At 40.0% G+C, this 23,705-nt stretch overlaps 1 protein-coding gene across 1 annotated transcript in view; it reads right to left on the bottom strand.

The window, feature by feature from the left end:
- The window catches only part of PLCL2 (phospholipase C like 2), a 171,766-nt gene that overhangs the window by 71,724 nt on the left and 76,337 nt on the right, over nucleotides 1–23,705 (bottom strand). The gene's annotated exons all lie outside the window — the stretch shown is intronic.

Here is a 23,705-nt window from a genome sequence, read left to right as displayed (position 1 = left end):
AGCTACATAATTTTCAGGCCTTAGGGAAAAATGCAAACGCTGGACTCCTTGTTCAAAAATTATTAAGAATTTCAAGAATGGGGCAGAAGAGCACTAAGCCATGTGCAGGGCCCTTCCGAGTAGGGGGCCTGGATAGTTGCACAGGCCACATACCCATGAAACACACACTTGTACATACATTTCCTACACGAGTGTTTCTTCTCAAAGGGTTGTCACTAGACCACTTGCCTCAGAATCACTTGGGTCATCTAGTGAAAATACAGATTCCCACACTCATGGTATCACAATCTTAACCTCAAATATTGCCTTTCAGGAGGTGCACACAATTTGTGATACATTTTCAGAAATTCATTATATTCATAAATAACGGAGATGAAGGCTGGGGTTAAATGACTTTCATGGCAATAAAATAAAGAACATGAAAAGTATTATACAAAGGCAAGTCTAATTTTCCTGCTCTGGAGAGAATCTATTTTGAATAAAATCTCTAAAAAAAATTATGCTATATCTCTGTATCTCAAATTTTAAAACCACTTTTATTTTTTGACTACCTATATTTCCAAAATCAATTTGCAGAAGGTAATTAAACTTTAAGTCATATGGGTATCATTTCCCGCAAAGTTTCAAAATGAACCATAGAGGCTTTTGTGATCTGAATGCCAAGATAAAACATAAAAGCCACAAGGCAGAGTATTTCTTTACAATGGTATCCTCAGAACAGTGAAGTGTAAAACACATAAAAACTGTGGTAATTGTATCCATAAGAAATATCGTATTATAGCTGCTCCAGATCCCTAAAGTGCAGATTTTATTCTATCTATTCAAGCAAGTTGGCATGAAATCTGTAACTAGCCATGCATAAGAGCATGAAACAACTGCATACATTTCCCTTTTTCACAATGAAGGCTGTCTTTATCTTTAAAAAGAAATACCTTTTAAAAAGACAACATACTAATTAAGAAAATTTTATATCTTTATAAATTATACCCCAATGGTGTCACTAATAAAAATAAGTCATGAAGGTAAATGGAAGTGCTGGTCCATTAAAAATAGCATTTTTCAACATCGTAATCTTTCTTTCTGTCATTTCCAACATATTGACCAATATTCAACTACCACTTTCTACCTCATTATAAATGATACATTTAAAATTATATATGTCTTACTGCATTTCTCTTGTATTTCAAAACTGATTGTTTCCATTTTCTGTGATTCTCTCTCAATAAACACTGTGAAAAAATGACGAGTCAATATGCAGACTCAATACACTTGGCAAAAACAGTAAAGGCGTCTAGGCAGTGATTCTGGTGTGGGGGTGGGGAGTGTAACAGAATGGGGAGGGGGATATAGTGTGAAAACAAAGCAGCCCTTTCTCCTTCTGCTTTGTTTTGGCTCCAGTTATTTACTTTGGTTTATAAATAGGATCAAAGAAGAATATGAGACCTTTATGTTTATGGAAGGGGGTCTAGGATTGAAGAAACACTGGGTTAAAGAAATTTCTATTTTAACAAAACAAAACAACACACACACACACACACCCCAGAATGACATGAGGCCCTGAAAGGAGCACAGCAAGGCCTGGCCTTTCTTCTGCTTGCTAACAATAACTCTGAATTGAAAGACTAAATCATGCCAGGTACATTAGGGTTACCTTGCAAGGTTTTTCACTCATCCTTAAAACTTTGATGTGCTCTCCAAGATGAACAGAAAGGAAAAAGAAAATGATCTGGAGCAAAATCAGTCACTCTGAAGGTCATTCTATAATATCCAAAGAACTGAAAAAGAATAAAATAACTTAAAGAAAAGCTAGGTATGACCAAAGGCTGCTTTCCACTCATGTAGAAGCCTCCTTTATTGTAAATAACAGAAAGCTAATGGGTCTCTTCTTCCATGATGCCCTCTACTGGATTCCCAAAGCAAACCCCGGCCCAAGTTCAGCAAGTAGTTCATGAGCACACAGATCTGTTAATGGCAGAGGAATCTATAGGAGACTTGAGCGTCATGCATGAATCTGGGCAAGTCCAGTTCAGATGACGGCCTTCAATGCAGAGAGCCAAAAGAAAATGTCACTCCCACTCTTAACAAGAAAAAGCCAGACTATCTATACAATCATAACTCTTTTAACTGTCAGAGAACTGTGATCTCCAGGGAACCGACAGAACTGATTCCAGAGTGATGAGCCCCTCTAAGGAAAGACTGGACAGAAACTATTTCACATTTAGCAGAGCATGGGAGGAAGAGCCCACCATGAAGTAGGTGAGAAGAAAAAATCAGCTGAAATTTTAAGGAATTCCTAAAGGCCAGTAGTGGACTAGCAGGTTAAATTACCAGTTATCAGGTTAACTGATAGTTCAGAGTTAACAGGGTGCCCCAGACACAGGGTTTGTCCCCCTGGGTGCTCCTGAGAAAGACTGGAGGCAGAGCAGAAGAGAGCCCCTCTCTGGGCACAGGCATAGAGCAGGTGACAATGCCACTGGGGACAGCATGAAACTCTGCCTCCTTCCCCAACCATGGGAGCAAAAGCCTGAGCCACCAGTGCAAGGGCAGCGAGCCCTCTTTCTCGGAGAGCTACTGGGGGAAGGGCAGAAGCAATAACCATCCACCTCCACAGCCTGGCAAGGATTTACTGCCCCAAGGGCTAGAAGGGCCTCTTGGACTCCAGAGCCTTTTCTAACAAAAGCGGTGTTCTGCTACCATCCAAAAAGGGGTGGAAAGCTGTCTCCTGCCCAGACTCACCACTGATGCAGGCAGAGGCTGGCTGCCTGGGGAGCAGGGCAGGAAGGCTAAGATGGTGCCACCCCTCGGGCCCAGGTGCATAGCGCAGCCTAAGACTGAAGCTAGACCAGGAGGACCAGGAATGGCCTCTGACTCCACCAGAAGCTGAGCACCATGTAGCAAGCAGTGTACCCGGGAGAGGGCAAGAGCGTGGAAAGTGACGCCTTTCTGACCCAGCCATGCACTTGGAAGCTGAGGGCAGGGCAGGAACAATGAGTAAACCCCTCTGACCGCACTCTTGTACAGAAACACTTTCACTACTACTGAAATATTTACTCCAGGTATATTTATAAAACCATAATGTACATTGGTGTCCAATGTAAGCTGCAGTAAAATTCATCGGTTTTCTCCAGTAATGAAAAACTTAATGGTAAGGACTGAGCTCCTATAAACTACACTGGTGCTCCTTTACATTCCAGTGAAAATATTGATGCTAATGAATTTTAATTTCTGGTCTATAATAATGGTGCTTAAGTAGTCCACTTTAGTGTGAAAACTGTCAGCATTTCTTGGTGTATATATGGTAATTCCCATCCAGCACATTATAAAGCCTGCTGGCTTCCTATACTACGAAGCTATTTCAAGATGTGGTTACATAACTTCAATTGTTAATAAATGTCTGGTAAATCAAACTGAATTTCAAAAGGTATGCAAGTCAGATCATGTAATGTAATGTGAATCCTTAGCTACAAATATGATCAATTCTAAGAGTAACTTTACAATCACGATTCCCCCCCCCACCTATATTATACTGGTTCTTCACTATTTCAGGATAGCTTAGGAGGAAGAGTTTATTTTTCTAATTTCTTTAAATCCTTAACTCTGTCACTGCTTGGCATTGGGGGAAAGGAAGTTAAGGCAACTCGGGGTAGACAGGACTCAGAAAGAAGCTTCCATAGAGGTCTGTTCCTTGGGCCACATCTACCACAGAGAAGGAAAAATAGTGGCTCTTTCAATCAGAAATTTCAGTATTTCCACAATTATTTTAAAATTAAAAATTTAAGGAAAATGGTTTTACCAACTATTATGCAATCATCTTGTTTATTATTTTCTTTCTATATTATCTTGTTGAGGAACTTATTCCTGGGGCCCTTTTTAAATCCAGTGGCTTATATCTGCATATGAAATTACTGTGTGTTTGTGTGTATGGGGGCAATTAGATAATGAAAACAAACAAAAACACAAAATAATGAATCATATAAAAGCGAAACTCAGCTATCAACAAAATATTCTTTTAAGTTCCAAGCCATTCATGAGTCCATCCCTCAATGTCATCTCTTCTCTAAACTCACACAGTATTTATAGTCTCTACCATATAATTTAACTCTGAATTATAGTTGTATTCAGTTCTCTAATTGTTTTATGTGGGTTAGCCTTACCTCCTCAAGGAGAAAGTGAACTTTCTGAGGGAATGAGCCATGTCTAACACCAGCTAGACCAATGCAGCAGTTGGAATAGTAACCCCTTTTGATGAACTGGTAATCTCAGTAATAAAGAAGTCAATTCAACAAGAGGATATAACATTTGTCAATGTTTATGAACTCAACATAGGAGCACTTAATATATAAAACAAACATTAACAAACCTAACAGGAGAAATAGAAAGCTATACAATAATAGTAGGGGACTTTAATACCCCACCTCTATCAATCGATAGATCATCCAGACAGAAAAATCAATAAGGAAACATTGCCCTTAAATGACATGTTAGGCCAGACATAATATATATATATATATATATATATATAATATCTAAAAGCAACAGAATACACATTCCTCTCAAGTGTGTATGAAACATTCTCCAGGATAGATCATATGTTAGGCCACAAAACAAGTCCTAATAAATTTAGGAGGACTGAAGTCATGCAAATGATCTTTTCCAACCACAATCGTATAAAGCTAGAAATCAATAACAAGAAGAAAATTAGAAAATTCACAGATGTTTGGAGATTAAACAGCATGCTATCGAACCACCAAAGGGTCAACAAAGACATGAAAAGAGAAATTAAAAAATATCTTGAGACAAATGAAAATGGAAATATAACACATGAAACAACATATCAAAACTCATGGGATACAGCAGAAGCAATTTTCAGCAGGAAGTTCACAGCAATAAATGCCTATATTAAGAAACAAGAAAGATCTCAAGTAAGCTAACTTTACATTTCAAGGAACTAGAAAAGAAGAACAAACTAACCCCAGTTAGTGGAAGATGAGAGCAAAAATGAATGACATAGGCTAAAAAGACAATAGAAAAGATCAAATTAAACTAAAAGCTGCTTTGAAAAATTAAACAAAATAGACAAACCTTCAGCTAAAATCACCAAAAAGAAAGGAGAAAGGACTACAATAAATAAAAGCAGAAATGAAAGAGGAGACATTACAACTGATACCAGTGAAGTACAAAGTCTGAGGAGGATTGGTGTTAATTCTTTTTCAAATGTTTGGGAGAATTCACCAGTGAAGCCATCTGCCTCTGGGCTTTTCTCTTTGGGGAGATTTTCACAATTTATAGGGCTGACTTTTTTTTTTTTTTTAACAAAGTGTTTTTTATATACTGATCACATGATCTTATTGTTGAGCATGCCTCTAAGACATGTTTGTTTATTTATGTGTTAAACACATGTGCTAACTACTAACAAATTCTATATGCTGGAAAACATTCACAAAATTAAACTGAATTTCTAATATTTTCTTCCAGGCTTATCCAACTTGAAAACTACTGTTCTAACCCATGACCCCTTTCACAATGCTATAGCCCAGAGCATTTTGGAGGGCCCTTTGCTGCCTTGAAGCCCTCAGCCATAAAAACCCTCCAGGTCTTCTCCATAGGTTCCCAGTCTCCAACTCACAGAGGTGGTCCCAGCTGGGATGGGTACTGCATATCTTCCAGGCAAACTTCTGGACAGGTCCCTCAAGCCCCCTAGCTGCAGTGAATCTGCCCTCTCCCGCTCATTCCACCCTGTGTCCAGGAAGAAGCCATAACAAGTGCAAATACCCTGAGGCTAAAGTGAATTTGGGATTACTCCAGCCCTGGAAGGAGACCAGTGTGACTGTAGGGAAGTTAACTAGGGAGACTGGAAGGGGATGGAATCACACAGGGAGAGGAAGAGGCTAGATCCTGCAGACCCTTAAAGGTATCTTAAATCATTTAGATTTAATTTAGCAGGGAAACACTTGATGGAGAGTGTCATGGTCTAATTTACCTTTTTAAAGCAGTGCCAAGTGGGGGATGAATTAAACAGAATAAGAATGGAAGCAGGGAAAGAGCCTAGAGACAATTATAGTATCCTAGATATAGGATGATGGTAGCTGGGACCACAGTAGCTGACAACAGTGATGGGTCACTTCAAGATAATTTAAATGATGGACTGCATGCAAATCATGAGAAAAAAGGAGGACTCTAAGATAACTGCCAAGTTTCCAGATAGATTAAATGGTGCACAATGATGCCATTTATTTAGATGGGGGAGATTAAGGGATAGTTTTTTTTGGAGGGAGGAAATCAGTAGTTTTGTTTCAAACATGATAAGTTTAAGATGCCTCTAGATAGCCAAGTGCAGATGTCAAGTAGGCAGTTTAATATATGAATCTGGAAATCAGGAGAGAGGTCAAGCCTTTAGATACAAATGTGGAAGCCATAGCATGTTGGTAGCCACAAAAGATTACCTAGAAAAAAGGAGAAAAGAGAAGATGGTCTAAGCTTGAATGTGGTATTCCAGTATTTTAGGTTGGGTAGAAAAAGAGGGACCAGCAAGAGGCAAGAAAGCTCAAGGCAAGGATATGACAGTGACTTCAGAAGACTGTGGTGTTACAGCAGCCAAGAATAAGGTGTTTAAATTAACAACAGTGTAGCCAACAACGCTTCTGAGAGCTCAGGTCAGAAAAGTGAAGTGTTCCTAATATTAGCAGAGCCCTGCCAGCTTTCTTATAATTGCTCTTTGTAGGATATATCTTTTCCCACCTTTTTGCTTCCAACCTATTTGTATCTTCAAACCAAAAGTATAGACAGCATGTAGTTGGATCTTTTTTTCTTAAAATCCAGTCTGACAATCTGCCTTTAATTGGATTGCTGAATCCATTCACATAATGTTATTACTGCTACAGGTGAATTCACATCTGCCACTTTCCTTTTGCGTTTCTTCACGTCTACTGTCTTTTCATTTCTTTGTTCCTTCTGTAATGACGTCTTTGATGTTAAGCTCGTGAGGTATGTTTGAGATTTGACAGCACAGAGCTCTTCAGTGACCCTGGCAAGAGCAGTTTCAGAGAAGTAAAAAGGGGCCAGGAGGCCTTCTGGAGTGAGCTGGAGACAGAGGGTGGAATGAAGATCGGAGACAGTGAGTGCAGCTAACTCTGAAGAAGGAGCCAGAGAAAGGAACTGGTAGAGAGAGAAAGAGTGTTTCCTTGTTTATTCATATTGGATAAATTAGGTTTCTATGCTGAAGAGATCTGTCCAGAAAAAGAGGAAATCAGTGATGCACAAGAAGGAAAACGTATCTGTGAAGGAACGAAGTCCTTAAAAAGGCAGGAGATGAGATCACCACTAACCTTCCCCAGGGCGTGACTTTTGAGCTGGATCCCTATGGAATTTGAAAAGGAAGGGAAGGTGAATTAACCAGAGGGAACAGTGTATGCAAAGATGTGAGAGAGGAGAGACCCTGTGATGTCTGAAGAAGCTCATGTGGCTGAGGGCAGGATCAGGGGGTAGAATGCAGGGGGCAGGCAGGCAAGAGGCCAGATGTGAGCCCACTTGGCAGCACAGCAGCGTGAGGCGGGAGGCCCACGTAGGAGACAGTCAGCACCTCTCCTGCGAAGGCCTCTGTAGCCTCGGGAGTTCATGTTCCTGTGCCACAGGTAGAAGAAATACAAATAAGTATGAAACTGATAATCATGTGCACTTTTCCTGTGTGTCCAAATACAACTCACCACCTTTTTTGAAGGGTCAACAAATGAATAAGGTCTCATTTGTTTTATAATTTTAAACATCACCAGCCCATTCATACATTTATTTTGTTTCTGCCTTAACAGTCTAATAAAACTGAGCTAAAAGATATATCATGTTTGACTGTTATACAGTTCACTGATCCCCCGCAATGAATGAATGAACTCAGAGATCAGCACTTGAAGGATTAACCGTTTTCAATATCAGAGAGAAACCTGTATACTTTAAAAATAACTTCTAAACAATTATAATTCTCTCCAAATGTTATAGTACTCATGGTTACAATTCAAATTTTTTTAATTATTAAGAAATGTTAAAGTTACAGTCAATTCCAAACCAGCTGCTTTTCTACTTGGAGGCATTATAGGCAAACACAAATTTTCAAACACATCGCTGAAGTGGCACCCATACGCCTCCTCGATCTTTGCCTCTTCTACTGGACTTACAGCAACAACATGCTCGCACTTTATGTCATGCCCACAGCAGGCCCCCCCACCCACCCTTTTATAAATATTTAAAGCCACACAGGTTAAGAAATCAATAAAAATGCCAATGCCTGCAGGGAAGGAATCCCTGACCCTTGAGCTGGTTAATCTAGAGCGTTTGCAAAATAGAGCAATGCCAATTTGGATGGCAGCAGGTCCAGGTCTGCCATTTTCCTGAATCATCATATTCCCTTTTTAAAACCACAAGTCCCTTCCAAATTAATTAGCTCATCAAACTGAAATGAAAAGCAGTTTTAAAAACCAGCAAAATCTTACCATTAATGCATTTTAAATGGCCTGTGCTGCCAGTGACTGAAGCAATTAAAGTGCCTCAGTGAAACCCTGTGTCACTATTTCTACCCCTCCTGGCTGTAAACCTAACTACTGGGAGAAAAGTACAAGTAGCAAATGTACAATTAAATCCATGCGGCAGGTACAAGATATTCTAAATACTGCTTCCTAAATGTGGCTTGTGTTTTAAATAATACAGCACAGCATGCACCATTAATAATCGTATAGAACATAAAACCAAGGAGCTCAGGCAATCCTAGAGTACATACTGTAAATTGTAGTTTTGATGGTTGGATCCAGAAGGGCTTTTTTATTACTATGCTTCAGGATACTGGTGTGAGAATGAAATACAGGTATTTATAAGGCCTGCTTAGATTTTATATAAAGGTGTTATAATGTGAGCTTAAAAATGACACATTTAATTATACTGGATTTGATTTCATTGAAGTTATCCAGGAATAAAAAATAAGGGCTAATTTTACTTGCAAACTAATCACCAAAAGCTCTTACTATGCAAGATGCCCTCCTTATTCCAAGAATCATACCAACTACCACTTGTAAACAATGCTTTGATTTCTGAGAGTCCTGAAGCAGACTCTCCAGTCCCCTTGAGTAACTGGGCTGGCTCGCTAAGAACCAAGCTTCTTAAGGAGGAGATCTTCAGAGAAAGAGCACTGGGGAATGAAGCAATGTCCAAACAGAGGGCTCCAATTGAGGGAGAAAGACTCAAGGCCCCCAGCACCCACAGACCACAGGCGTGCTGGGAACCACCAGCAACTGGTAGACTCTATTGCCCCAAGGAAGAGTGACATCTAAACTGGGACACTTCTGGGAATGCAGGTGGGAATTATTAATAAATATGAGTCAACAACAGGGAGTCTCTTGGGCAAATTGAAACATATGGTCACCCTTCTTGAAAGTGACTTTATTAAAATGTGTTAAGTCCATACTAACTGGCAGGCTCTGAAGAGTCAGGTATAATCAAAGTCTAATCTTAGCTTCAGGAAGGTTCCCATGCTGACTGGCAGATAGGCAGGCCTCACCTTGTCCAGTCCAGTCCTATCCTCCCCAGACCAGGAACCCATCCCTACCTGTTTGTGAGGACTAGAACATCTTGCAGCCCTGAACCAGTGGACAGGCAGCCTAGTCACATAGCTACTTCTTATTTATTTCCTGGAGCTGCTGTAGTTCTCTTCACCATCTGCCCCTTTGTGGGTTGGACCTTAGCCCAATCCCCAGCCTGTCTGGCTAGAGCTGAATTCTTGGCCATCTGCCAACTGGAGCTCCCCTTTGATCTGCATGCATCTTGTTGGGAACATGATGAGACTACCCGCTTGGCTGGGTAGACAGTGGCCTGCTCTCCTGTGAGTCCCATGGGCTGAGGCCCTGCAGAAATTGGCCTGGGCTCTCCACACACATTGGACACTGCAGTTTGGGTTCCCCATTTTCAACTCGTGCCTCTCCCATCATCTGATCTTCCTGCAATGCCTGTGGAGCTCACAAAAGGAGAAGCGACATACCCAGGGACTGTGACCTGCTGGATGTGATTAACAGATGTGTGGGTGAGCACTGGGGAGAGGGAGGCCTTCACAGAGGAGACACAGTTGCGAGAAGGGACACTGGAGGCAGGGTGTGTGATACTGAAATGTTGGGGCTGGAGCAATTGACCATTTTAACAGACTAGAGATCAGTTCTTCTAGACATCAACTCATGCCCACTCCCCCCAAATATGCATCTGTGTTGTGGCTCTCATTTTAAATTTCAAAAAACAAATGCAATATATACATATAACATTATCACTGTCATATCTATCACCACTGACAATCTAGGACTCTCTGTCCCACAGTCAGAAAAACTCAACTCTCCAAGTCCAGAAATCCTTTGTAAGGTTGTTGAGTTGAGTTTGTGGCTCATGACATTTAATGCATCTAAAAATTCAATTAGGAAACAGCTTATCTTTTAATCTGATTTTATGCATCTCCCCTCCTCTCTCGATCCAATATGATATAAAATTTGCTTGGAAATTATAATGGCAACACAGAAATCACATTCTGTCCTCTAAAAAGAGCTGAAGCTTTAGCTGAACCATGTTTATTCCAAATATACTTTTCTTTCAAGTAATTTAGTTGTGCTTTTAAAAGCATTACTACAGAACATTTTTTAATTTAATAAGACTAAAACTTGAGACCAAGGGCTTTTCAAAATAAGATAGGACTGGTACTACAGGAAAATCAACCCTCAACATGGCCTAAATGAGCTCCTCTGAGCAGTCTTAGCTCTCATAGTCCATGATCCCAGGACAAAATGGGAAGTGTCCTTGATGTAGAAAATGTAATGGGTTTTCTTTATGATTTGGGAAAGAAGAAAATACCAAAAAGAATAATGAGAATGAAGTGTGGAGAGGAGCTAGAATACTCCATGATTACTCACAGTGCTCAGAAAGATGATCAGGATGTAAATTCTCTCCTGTCACACATGCTCAAGCTTCTTAGGCCACATGGTCACTACTGCCCACCTTAAATGCAGTTGTTCCCATGGAAAGGAGAGGTGGACTAACCTTTGTTGAGCTACTGCTAGGCACAGGCACTTTATAAACACTATCTCTTTGTATCCCCAACTCCTTAAGCAGGACCTGTCATCCTTCTTTCAAAGGCTAAACAGTTTGCCCAGGCAGATCAGCTCCTCCTGCAACCCTCCTCCGCTCTGTATGACCAGAGAGCTGGCCCTCAGCAGATTTCCTCGACCCCGAGTCAGCTGGATGCCTGCTGGGTTACGCCCATGAGACTCTAGCAGGAGAAGGGGGCAATCTGCATGGGTTTCCTTCCTCCTCTCTGCAGGGGAGAGGCTAGCAGAGGCTTCATCCCCTCTGAGGTGCCCATGGCCTCTGGAATGGGGTCCCTGTGTCTCCACCGTAAAGGTAGGATGGTTTTCTGCTGTTGCCGATCTCTTTGACCTTGTGGTTCTTCCAGCACCTGTAACGATTCCCTAGATTTAATTCTCAAGGAAAATATTGTTTTTTCTGGTTGGACTCTGGGTGATTCGGTGCTCAAAGTTATAGCTGCTCAGTACAAAGCCAGCCAGAGCTGAGTTCTCCCAGATCCTCGATTACTGGCTGTGCAGCCTTGGGAAGGTCAATAAACCTCTTAAAACCTCAGCCACTAATTTTATAAAATGAGGGAAGTAATTACTTGCCCTTAATTACTTTAAAGGGCCCAGTAAAGCATGAGTGAGGTAACAAATGTGAAAGCACTGTGGAGCTTGACTTTTACATTACAAGTCTTCAGGTCTTATTTACTGGGATTACTGGACAGTGATAAAGGAGTTTATCTGAAATTAACCCCCAAATCAATCACACAGATCTAAATGGTTAAAGATCACACAAAGCTGCCTTCTGAAAGTTCACATCCAGCTACCGACACTGGGTTCTCATAAAAGGGAAGTCAGTTGGCCGACGGTCTCCACAGTGACTACCGCAGCATGTCTGACTGCCATAGCTTGGGGCTAACTCCACACCATTACTTCCTGCTTAACTCACTCTGGCCTGATGCTACTGAAATACGGACTATGATGACTGTACATCTTCCTCGGGTTGTTGTGAGTATTGAGCAAGATCATGTAGAAGTGACTGCTGAAGTTCCTGATGCCCACAATAAATGTCCAATCTAGTTAATGTGGTTGATCTTATCACTGTTATTATTATTGTCATCATTCTCGCCTATAAGAGGCATTTAGCAAGGGTTTGATCAGAGCTTTTTCTCTTCTGCCTACATCATTTCAAGACAAGTGGCAACCTCAGATGCGCTTCCTGAACATCTTTTATTTTAATTGAATTTATTGGGGTGACACTGGTTAATTATATAAATTTCAGGGATACAATTCTGCAATACATCATCTATACATTGTGTTGTGTGTTCACCAAACCAAGTCAAATCTCTCTCCATCACCATTTATCCCCCCTTTACCCTCTTCAACTCCTACCACTTTTCGTCTGGTAATCACGGTACTGATGTCTGTGAGTTTGTTGTTATTTTACCTAATGAACTTGAAGCAGCCATCATTATGCATGGATGGCTCTCCCCTACACCCCATTTCTTTCATTTCTATCCTAAGCAACTGGGAACCTAGGCTTAGTAACTTTTTTAAAAAATCATACTGTAAAAGAAAAAACTGTCCTATCTAGCCATGTAGTTATATGATAATGGGCTAATTAAAGGGCTAATACATTATATACTGTGATTTCTTATCCTGTTATACTTTCTTGTGGTTATAAATATGAGTATTTGTGGGGAAAGCACTGAAGTTCTTTGGGTGGATGACTACTTTCCCTTAATGATAGCATTGGAAGGAAGCAGAGGCTTAATCAGTGCTGCCTGAGAATGTATGAGAGTCACATATATAACTTAAAATTTTCTAGTAACCATTATAAAAAAATGTTAAAAGAAACAGATAAAATAAACTTTAATAATTTATTTTATTTAATCCAAAATATCATTATTTCAATGGTAATCATCATAAAAAATAGACATGTTGTTTTCTTTCTTACACTAAGTCTCTGAAATTCAGCCACAGAGTACATGTACAGCGCATGTCAATGCCAACTAACCACACTGTAGTGCTCAGTGACTCCGGGTCTATCCAACTGACCACAGTGTAGTGCTCAGTGACTCCAGTGTCTATCTGACTAACCACACTGTAGTGCTCAGTGACTCCGGGTCTATCCAACTAACCATACCGCAGGACTCAGTAACTCCAGAGTCTAGAGTTAATGTATCAGACAGTGAGGTCTAGAGGACAAACTCCTTAAGGGTAAGGACTTACTATACTTTAATTCCAAACTCCCTCTGACATTTCTAGTGTGGTGCTTTGCCCAAAACAAGCACTCAGCAAATTTCATCATTGAACTTGGGAATGATGGTTGGAAAGAAGGGCTGATACTCATACATTTAAGTAAGGCCAATATATAATATTTTTTGAAGACATAACATTTTGTACATCTTATACTTAAAAAATTACACATGAATATCATTGGGAGAATATTCCACAATATTCGTTCACCCTCATATCACCCCAAAAGCCATACTATATATAAAGAAAAAGCAAGATTAACTGTCTTCCAAAAGAGAATAAAAAGGGAGTTGGGGGAAAGAGAGAAATAAAAAAATGGCCCTAATTATGCCCATAATAAATGACCACAAAGAATCATCAAATACTACTTAAATGACCTCATATGTTTGATATTATGTAAGAAGCTGTAATATATGCTAGGACATGGATATAACTTGTAAGGAATTAAAAACTAATATTACAACCAGATAATTCATGAAAATAAATGTCTTGTTCTCCTCAGTGTTACTAAAAGCATATCTTACTTGAAGTTTAGAGGCTCAACAAATGCAAATTAAGTTAGCTTTCACCTAGTTGATACAAATCAAGTTTTTCCATCAGGATAACCACTTAAAATTAATTTGTAGTTCCTGTAGGTCACAGAATTAATTATCTATACAGACATGGCTGTAGGAAAGACAGTAGCTCCTTTCACTCTGCGGTACAGTATCATCAATGTCAAGTTCCTTTTGACTACCAAGGCTGTGTACTGAAAGACCACCCAGGCTGCTGCCACTGCTCATCAGCGACAGCTTCTCCACACAACTCAAGAGGCCTTCCATTCCCCTCAAGGAAAGGAAATGGTAAGCCTCAACACAAGTTGTGTGAAATTGTGAAATACTTGGTATATCTTCACTAAAATTGTGAAATGAACTTCTAAGGAAAGTCAACCAGCACTAAAGGCACTTAGAGGAGATAAAAACCTTTCTTCTTTACTGTGACAAGATTGGTTTTTGCTAGTTCTCAATACACTTTGACTAAATGGGTTGAAAGGAAAAGGCATCTTGATACACCTGGCTTTCCTGTTAAAGCTCCTACCTAGTGAAGAAGGGAGTGCTGAGGTGCAGAGGAGACTCCACGGTCCCAGAAGGTGCCTTTCTATCTCTAGTTAAAAACCCCAATTTAACTAAAACTTTATTTATTTAACCATGTAGAATTTCCATCAGATCCCAGGCTTGATAAATCCACGGTTCTATGGTTGCTAATAAAATGCCAGTTTAGCTAGCCCTTTACATTTTTATCATCAAAATTCTTATAAAGCATACAGCTAATAGCTTCATTTATTGGGCCAAGAACAGGCTTAGTATATTTACTTCATAATTATTACATTTACTTTTAATTTTCAATCTGATTGAAAGTTGTGCTATCCTTTTCATGAAAATAAATAGTGCTTTTCAGCTTTTCAAAATCTCCATAATGGCAACTTTTGAACATTTAAACTTTAGTGCTAAAGACATGGAGAATACATGAGTCAATATTTACATCATTACTTTTTAAAAGATATTTTTAGGCTTAGCAGTTTACTTTCTTCCAGAGGCAGCATGTACCTCTTCAGTTGTTTAAAAAGTTGTTGACATCTTTTGAATTTATTGTGTGTCAGTTTTTCACACATTGTCCCATTCTAAGCACAGATCTTTTAAATTACTGCAAAGCCATTTGAGTGGAGCCTGTATTAATAAATGTCACATATTTTTCAGTAATTCAATAATGTTGATGACAAATTTCATATTGCTGACAACCTGCCACTTGCTGAAATACTTAGTTTTCAACCTTAACAAGTGACTTTCCTTCACTCAGTCAATATTGACCACCAGTCTGCCAAGGGCCAGCCATTGCTGAGCCCCAGGTTTACCAGGAAGGATCCCAGCATTCTGGAATGCCCCCAGTGCAGGGGCTGCTGTGCTGTCTTTGAAAGCTTTCCTTCAAGGCAGCATTCAGCATTTCAGCAAATGCGGGAGGGTAGAGAGCACTGCTGTTAACACTGGACAGACCTGGGTCCAATTTCTGGCTCTACCTGCTAGTAGCTCATGACCTGAGGCCCCTAGATTTGTCCTGTCTTGGCCTCCATTTCCTCATCCATTACACAAGGATGCTAAGGTATTCTACAGAGTGGTTGTGAAAGTCAAATGACATAATGGAGGTAAAGGGGAAAAAATCTGGCACTCAGAAGCCCCATAAATGTCAAGACTCCTTCATACAATTCCCCTTAAAAATATATAGCTTTCTATACCAAATGGACACTACCTTTAAAGCAAAGAGATAGAGGAACTGTAAATATTAAACATGGATTGGTATCTTAACTATTCGTGAGTTATATGTAATAAGGGCTCTTGGTAACACGAGAGTCTATCACCAGCTTGATCCCCACCCGGTTTCTCTGACAGGTGACCCTTTGTGGGTCAATTGTTAGGTTATCATGTAATCTTTAAAAACAATTGTACCATGTCCAAAACAGGAGCTAAAGAACCCTTAGGGGTGTGGCCCTTCATCTGTGGGATGATTCACACTAGAACTGTAGGGTCAGGAAAGAACTAAGATAGTGCCAGACCTGTGCTACTACCTCCTTTAAACCCCACCAACATCCAGAGGCACAGATATTATCTTTTACCTTCTATGAAACCCAGTACTCAGGGAGGCTAAGAAAGTTGTCCCCAGTGACAGAGATACAAGTCGTCCAACATCATTTCTCCTAACTTCTCTTCTGACTTGCAGGGTCATTAAAGTCCTCTGCTTGGTAGCTGTCTGGCTGGTTCCTCCAGCTCCTCCTGCCTGTTCCTGTTGGTTAGACAAAATCTCCCTCTTGCTGATTAGAATTCCCTATGTCTTAACTCCACTGACTTCTCCTATTAACATCTCCCAGGTTACCCAGAATCATGGACAGCTCATGATGTCATGGTTCCACGGATCATCTTAAGTTTTTGGTCTCCTCCTGCTGGTATCTCCAAGGAACTGCCAGGAATACTGAGATCTGTACCCTCACATCAACGAACAACTCTGTTTCTTCTGCAGATCTTTCAGAAGCTGCCAGTGGAAACAAGTACACACTCTCCCATGTATACCTCCTACCTGCTCTTACTATGGGTGAATGTAGCCTGCCTCTGCCTCCTTACTCAGGGTAAGTTAATATAAAGTGAAAGTGGCCTCCCAGGGCACTGCAGAGCGGTTGTTGTCACTCCTTTTCACAGTGTCCAAGCACAGGTAACACAGAGGCAAGAGCCCCAAATCCTTTTCATGCATTCCCTTCGTGGAGACAAAAGCATATGGAGTACACAGGTTAAGCACAGACACAGCCATGTGACTCTCAGATTCCTAAGGAAAATACACTAAAAAATGACACTAAATTAGAATAATAAACCAAAAGTGTTCCTGACCTTTACTGTTCAATGTTTCAATATGTATAATAATGGAATATTACATTCATCAAATATGTTGCTAACTTCAGGCATAAGACAGCCCATTTTTATACTTGCTATTTTGGCTTTCAGTTTAGTTCAATTCAATAAACAATTCTTAAGCATCATGAGCCAAATACAGTGGAAGTACTGAAAAAGCATATTGTACTCAATAGTGGAGATGGCAGAAATAACAATGACAGACGTACGTGATTAGGAGCCAATACAGAAGCATGCCCCGGGAGCTATGGCAACAGAGTGGAGCTGCCATTCCCAGCCTAAAGGTTCAGAGAAGGCTTTCTAGGACTTCTGAGTCTTAGAATACCTAAAACACACAGAGGTCAAGTTACTGCGTCCTTTACTGAAGTCAAGAAGTAATTAAAGAAAATCTGTGAAAAGTTCTCTTTGCAGATGACAGAAAAATCGGGAATGTCTGAAGATCAGGAATGAACCACTTGCACTTGTACTTCAGGAAAGCATTCGCTCTTAGCTTCCTGTAAGTAATTTATGCCTCAAGTTGCTAGAGATGGGTCTGATTCTTAAACATAGCCCCTTTTTTTCTTATTGGTGACATCCTCATCTTCCTTTCCATGTCAATTACCAATTATCATTATGGAGATCAGAATCCAAGTATAGTTCCTAAAGAGGTAAACCCTGAAAAGGTTCATATAGAAAAAGCAAACTCTTAACACTTCTACCCACACAGAAAGCCTTATAATCAAAGAGCCAGGGAAATGATGTATTATTTAATAAAATCTTATTTTCCCCAAATTCCAGAACTGTACAGCCCATTACACTCTACTAAGAAAAATCAATGGAAGACTCAAGGAAAACAGTAGTGTGTTATTTTTATTCGTAGACTTATTAGACCTTTATTTCTCCTTTTTTAAAAAGATTTTATTTATTATCTTTTAGAGAGAGGGGAAGAGAGGGGGAAAAAGAGGGAGAGAAACATTGATGTGCTAGAGAACATGGATTGGTTGCTTCTCACACGCCCCCAACCAGGGACGTGGCCCACAACCCAGACATGTGTCCTGACTGGATATCAAATGGGTGACCTCTCGTTTGCCGGATGTGGCCCAACCCACTGAGCCACAGCAGTCAGGGTCTTATTTCTTCTTTTAAAAATCACACTCTTAAAAACAAATGATCTGTTATTATTCCTCATTTCTTTTAAAAACAAGTATCAACATTTATCGGTGGGGCCTTACTATTTAGGCTTTGCATATTAGAAAAGAAATACTCTTCCTGTAGTAAAGCATAAAAAGACATACTAAAACAGCTTTCAGCAAAAACCTTAGAATTATTCCATTTTCTGTCTTGGTTGTATATAACAATTTATCTAAATTGTTCAAAATAAATAGCCTTCATATTTTGACCAAGTGCCACAATATACAGAAAAAAAATGTAGTTTGCTCCATGCTGACCATAATGAGATACAAAATCATTACATTTCAAAATGTGACTGAAAGTGCAATGGAAGCTTTAGAAACATTCATCATTAATTAAGGAATAAGAATTTGCGCAAATGGTATCTTATATCTGTTTTGGAATACTTTTCTGGATAAAATGAAGGAAGTCTTTACAATGAGAATTTCTCTGTTCTTATTAAAATCATCTCAGTTTAAGTTCATCATTACTAGCATTATAAAATGAATTAGTTAGTGGTGGATGATTCTGGCCACCTCATTTGGTGAAAGCATCATTCTAAAGACACTGAAGCTCTTGTCCCATATAGGCCCCCTAATTCCCCCAGGAGTCAATTAGCTCTGCTTTGAACCATGGCCACAAAACACAGACTTTTAAACTTGGCTTAGCATTCTATAGATCCAAAGGAGAGTGAATTAGAGACTGGGGCTGGAGCATGACCAGCTAAGCTCTGAACAGACAAAAAGCATCCTTTCATAACAGCTATGCTAGATGTATGTACAGCTAGAAGGCAATATACATTAGCAAAAAGAGCTGTGTGAAAGGAATGAGACCTAGAGGGATTTTTTCTTTCAAAATGTTCTTAAATATATGCTTTTCATCATCTTCAAATAAAAAAAAAAATTAAAGACATAAAAACATGCCACAGACATGGTAAAACAACTCAAAGCAAAGTCCCACTAATGGCCGATTAACAGATTCCTATTTACACAGAACACAGAAATGTAAATATTAGTGAAGACACAGTTATATAGAAGTAAAAAAGATGCTCAAGGGTGAAAGTAAATTTGTCATTAAAATGGGAAGGATGGATTTCATTTTTAGAAACCTCCATGATGGCTTTCTTCTTTTTATTATTTTATTTTATGATATGAAACTATGCATCTGTAGAACAGCTTCTGTCCTGTGAGGAAAGAACAGAGAAGAAAGCTTGGCAATGGAGCTGCAGTGGTCAGTGCGGTTCATAAAGGAAGTCGGTTCCCCCTGCACCAAGGGGCTCCCAAGTAGCAAGGGAAAGAAAGAAACAATTGCTAGACACTAAACACTAAACTAAAGCAGGCTGGTCCAGGCAGCATCCTGCCCCAGGTTCTGCTTCTGACACTTGCTTTTCAGTTCTAAATGGCTGAATAACCCTCTGCTCAGAAGTCTGCATTTCTGTCTTGGCTTTGGGCCACGTTCCTGGGTTTTGATAAAGGAGGAACGTGCCGACAGCTGCATTTATGATGATAAAACACCATTCCCTCCACCCAAAAAAACACATCATCCTCAAAGCAGGAAGAGAAAACAAAAAAGGCGAGCCGTGGCTCAGCAGCTCTCAGGGAATTCTCAGGGGGGACTGAACAATGGTTAATGAAAATTTGCAAAAGCCTAAATACACAGGTAAGATTAAAAAGAGGCCAGAGGCTGGGTGAAGGAAAAGGGCACCGATGGAGAACAGGTCTTAATTTTACAGTCTAGGGCGGAGAGGTGTGGCCTACCACTTTGATTCGCCGGAGATTGAGGGAGTGCCTCCCAGGTGGCATGGGCTTTCCTAATGTCCCCTAGGTTTTTGGACAGGAAGCAAATGCAGTCTCTGCCTCAGGTGTCCCTCCTCTTGCGCCACTTTCTTAAGGATGAAACTATTAACTGGGAAACATATTTTTAGAAGTATGTATCCTTCCTATTTACAGAGACTCTGAAGTGACATATAGTAACAGTGTAATATAGAAGAGGATAGTTTGAGGTGAAAAAACAGAACATCTAGAAAAAGCTTCAAGATAAGATGTCACCACATACCTGTGCTATGACTGGATACTAAATATTTGTGGCAGAAAAGTCCCAAGTGGCAAAAGTCACAGAGTTACAGACATTTTCTATCCTACAACATTAAGCAAACAGAAGTCTTTACTGAGACTATCAGAAACTAAATTTGGTGCAATTCATCATATGGTTCTTTATACAAAGAACATTGTGAAATTAAATAAAGTGGATGGCAATTACATTTCTACTTCGGAAAGAGAAACCCACATTTAACAATCAGATTTAACCTTCGAGTACTGTCTCTGGGCATTCTGCAGATAAAATATAAATCTTTCAGAAAATGTACTTACATTTGAACTAAATAACAAGAATCACAGAAAACTTCATGACTGTTTAAAACACTATATAACGCCCCACTAATATCAAAACTGTTCATTTCTCAGAGACGGTAAAAATGAAGACAGATAACAATGCTAGTCATGAGATTATTGTTGGCTTTCTTTTTCCAAACCCTCAACATAAAACTTTAAAGTGATAGTATTTTTAAAAATCTAACTGCATACAAATTTTTCTTAAAAAGAAAAGTAAACTGGGGAAAACACGATTTTTTCATTTTTGCTACTTGATCAAATTTAGAGATTCCTGTTTGGGTTTGCAATGGTCCAGAGTCATATCATCCAAAAGTAAATAAGGCAACAACAAATTGCTGATGCTGTAAAAGAGTAAACATTCCAAAAACAAGACTTCATCATTCCTTAGACTCTCTTTCCTTGACAAATATTCTCCTAGGGCAAGTATAATATCTCTGCATCAGCTAAAATTTCTAACAAAGCAGCAAGCGCTGAGCAAAAGAAAAATATACACCAGTTTTCCTAAGTTCTGGCAAAGGGCAAGATCTGCTTTCCTCCCTGCCAACAAAACTTCCTAATGAGAAAAGAGTAATTTTCAGTAGGTTTCCAACATTTAACAATGTTGCTAGGATTCTGGGCTTGTTGCTTTGACTCAATGTCGTCTGGCATTTGAGTTTGCCAGTGCCTCTATGGCGAGAAAACTAATGAGCTTATAAGAATGTCCTTATGCATTACAACACCAAGAACATTCTGGCTGCCAGTACTTCCCCACAGTTAAGCATTTTTTCTCCCTTTTAGTGGTAATATCTAGGCTAGACCTAAACTCATTGACCTGCGAAAGAAATGAAGACAGACTCCTGCCCCATCCCTTTTCTATATCCCATGATACCTTTTTCCTTTCTCTCTCCTCTCCTCTGACTGGACTAAGAGTTCCTAAGTGGCCGCTGATATGAATATTAAGAAAAATGAAGTTTCAGATTACTCTCATGGGCCCCTGGAGCAAAGCATCAATACCTAGTTTGTGAGTATTGATGAAAATGAAGCCCACTGATGAAGAAGTCATGAATAACTGTTAATCTGTCTTGCAGCCACTCATTTTAAACCTCCAAATGATGATGTGTTTCTGTGTGTTTGTTTGTTAACTACCCTGTTATCAACAGTAAAAGGGGTAGAAACGTTCTTAATTTCATTTTCTGTCCTCTGACTACATTCCAAATACAAAAAAGAAAGGCAAAGTCTGAGACTGTCCAGAAATTGGATAATCTGAAATAATAGTGGCTGAATAGATTCCTAACATATGTGTCAAATATGACCCAAGGACTGCTGGAGGCTCCAGTGAGTTCCACCTCATTAACACCTGCAAAGTGCAAGGTACTGAGCAGGGACACAGTGTGGAATGACACACAGATTCTGTCCTCCAGAAGCTTTCAATATAGAGGCTAAAAGAAATACGTAAGTGGTAAGGATATTAATAGAAGTTTATGAAAATGCTATGATGTTCTGAATACAGAATGCATGGGGTCCTGAGTTGGTACCTGAGCCCATCATCTATTGAATAATAGATATGAATGGGTAAAAATGAAGTAAACTGGCAAGAAAGGGCATTTCAGGTGAAAGGAACATCATAAGAATGGAAATGCTCTGGGGGTGACTATGAAGGAGAGCTATTTTGGTGTGGACTGAATGCAAGCTATGGGAGGGTAACAGTAAGAGCTAAAGCTAGAAAGGTAAACTGAGGCAAATCACAGAAACCGTGAATGCCATTCAAGGAGTAAGTACTCACAGGACTATGTTCTGGAATGTACTAGTTTAAAATCATTCCCCTCTAATCATGAGAAAGAAGAAATACAAGTCATAATGTAAAGTGATGTAAAATAATTCATTCAATAAATACACATTCAATCACTATTCCAACACCTAGCAAGCACAGTGCCTTGAACTTAGAAGCCTTCAGCGTTTTTTAAATGGATAATGTCCATTATGTATGAAACTCAGTAGTAAGATACTAGACACTATGGAGGTACCAAGATAAACAAACATGGATTCTACCCCTAAGGTGTATATATATAAATACATATTTATATATGCTCCAGTCAAGGACCAGGAGTCTGGGACTCTGGCTCGTACTAGTGAGGGTTACCTTTTAAGAAGGGAGAGATATCCATAATAAGCCAGTCTCCCAAATGCCACCCTGATGTGGGCCAATAAGATTCAAAGTTTAAGAAGCAGTTAAAGACTGAAATAAATAAGCCCCATAAATAAGGGCAACAGTCTCCTCTCCCTCTTCCTCCTCCACTCTCTGGAGAAAAAAATGCTTACCTAATGACCTTCCTTCTCTTAAGAGATGACAATGTTCCATGAGCATTGTGGTGACCGTTAATTTAATGTGTCTACTTGGGTAGACCATGGTGTACAGCTTTTGATCAAGCACTAGTCTAGATACTAGGTTGCAGAAATGTTCTTTCTTTAGGTGTGATTAATATTTACAATCAGTTGGCTCTGAGTAAAGTAGATTAGCCTCCATAATGTGGGTAGGCCTTACTAATCAGTTGAAAGCCATAAGAACAGACTCAGATTTCTCAAGAAAGGGTTCTGTCTCCAGACAGCGGCATAGAGAATCTGCCTGAGTTTCCAGCCTTCAGACTCAATACAGCAACCTCAATTCTTTCCTGAACCTCCAGCCTGCTGCTGGCTTGCCCTATGGATTTGATACATGTCAGTCCTGACAACTGCTTGAGCCAATTCTCTAAAATTAATCTCTCATTTTCTCTCCCTCGCTGCATTCCCCGCCACTCCCTCCCCCCGACACATATCCTATAGATTTTGTTTCTCTGGAGAACCTTGAGTAATACAATTGGGAACTGAACTGTGGCCTCTTTTATAACTATCCCTTTTCCTCAATAGTTGTTTCAGATGTCCATTTTGTACCTTTATTCATTTCTTTCTCAGAGGTAGTCATCTGGAGGACTTCCACCAGCTCCTTCTAAAACGGGACTGTGGCACTGTCAGGTGCCATCTGCTCTAACCAACCTAACGCAGTCAGTCCACCGGCAGCCGCTCAGCCCCACCGGACCCGAGCCAGCGAGGCCAGGCCTCCGGAAGCACTGGCAGCAGCTTTCTTGCTGGCCAGTGGAGTTTGGCGGAGGCCAGCTGCCCCAAGGCTAGGGTATGGTACCCCAGATGACCTTTGCCCCAACCACTGAGAGCACCTCAGTTCAACAGTATCTTCCTTTTTGCTATTCAGTTACCCTGGACTTCTGTCCAACTAGCTGTTCAATTAAGAGAAAATCATCCCACCCAACCCCCACCCCCACCACCTGAGAGAAGCCTCATGGCATACCTGTGTCTAAGCATCATGTGGCCTAGAGACCCTAGTGACAAGTCCCACCCTGCCTGGGCCTCTCAGACATTTCTGC

This window comes from Furipterus horrens, unplaced genomic scaffold (genome assembly GCF_987537825.1).
Source record: "Furipterus horrens unplaced genomic scaffold, mFurHor1.1.pri manual_scaffold_7, whole genome shotgun sequence".
In the NCBI taxonomy this organism is placed as follows: domain Eukaryota; kingdom Metazoa; phylum Chordata; class Mammalia; order Chiroptera; family Furipteridae; genus Furipterus; species Furipterus horrens.
Note: the sequence above shows the minus strand (reverse complement) of the source record. Positions and strands in the feature narration are given on the sequence as shown.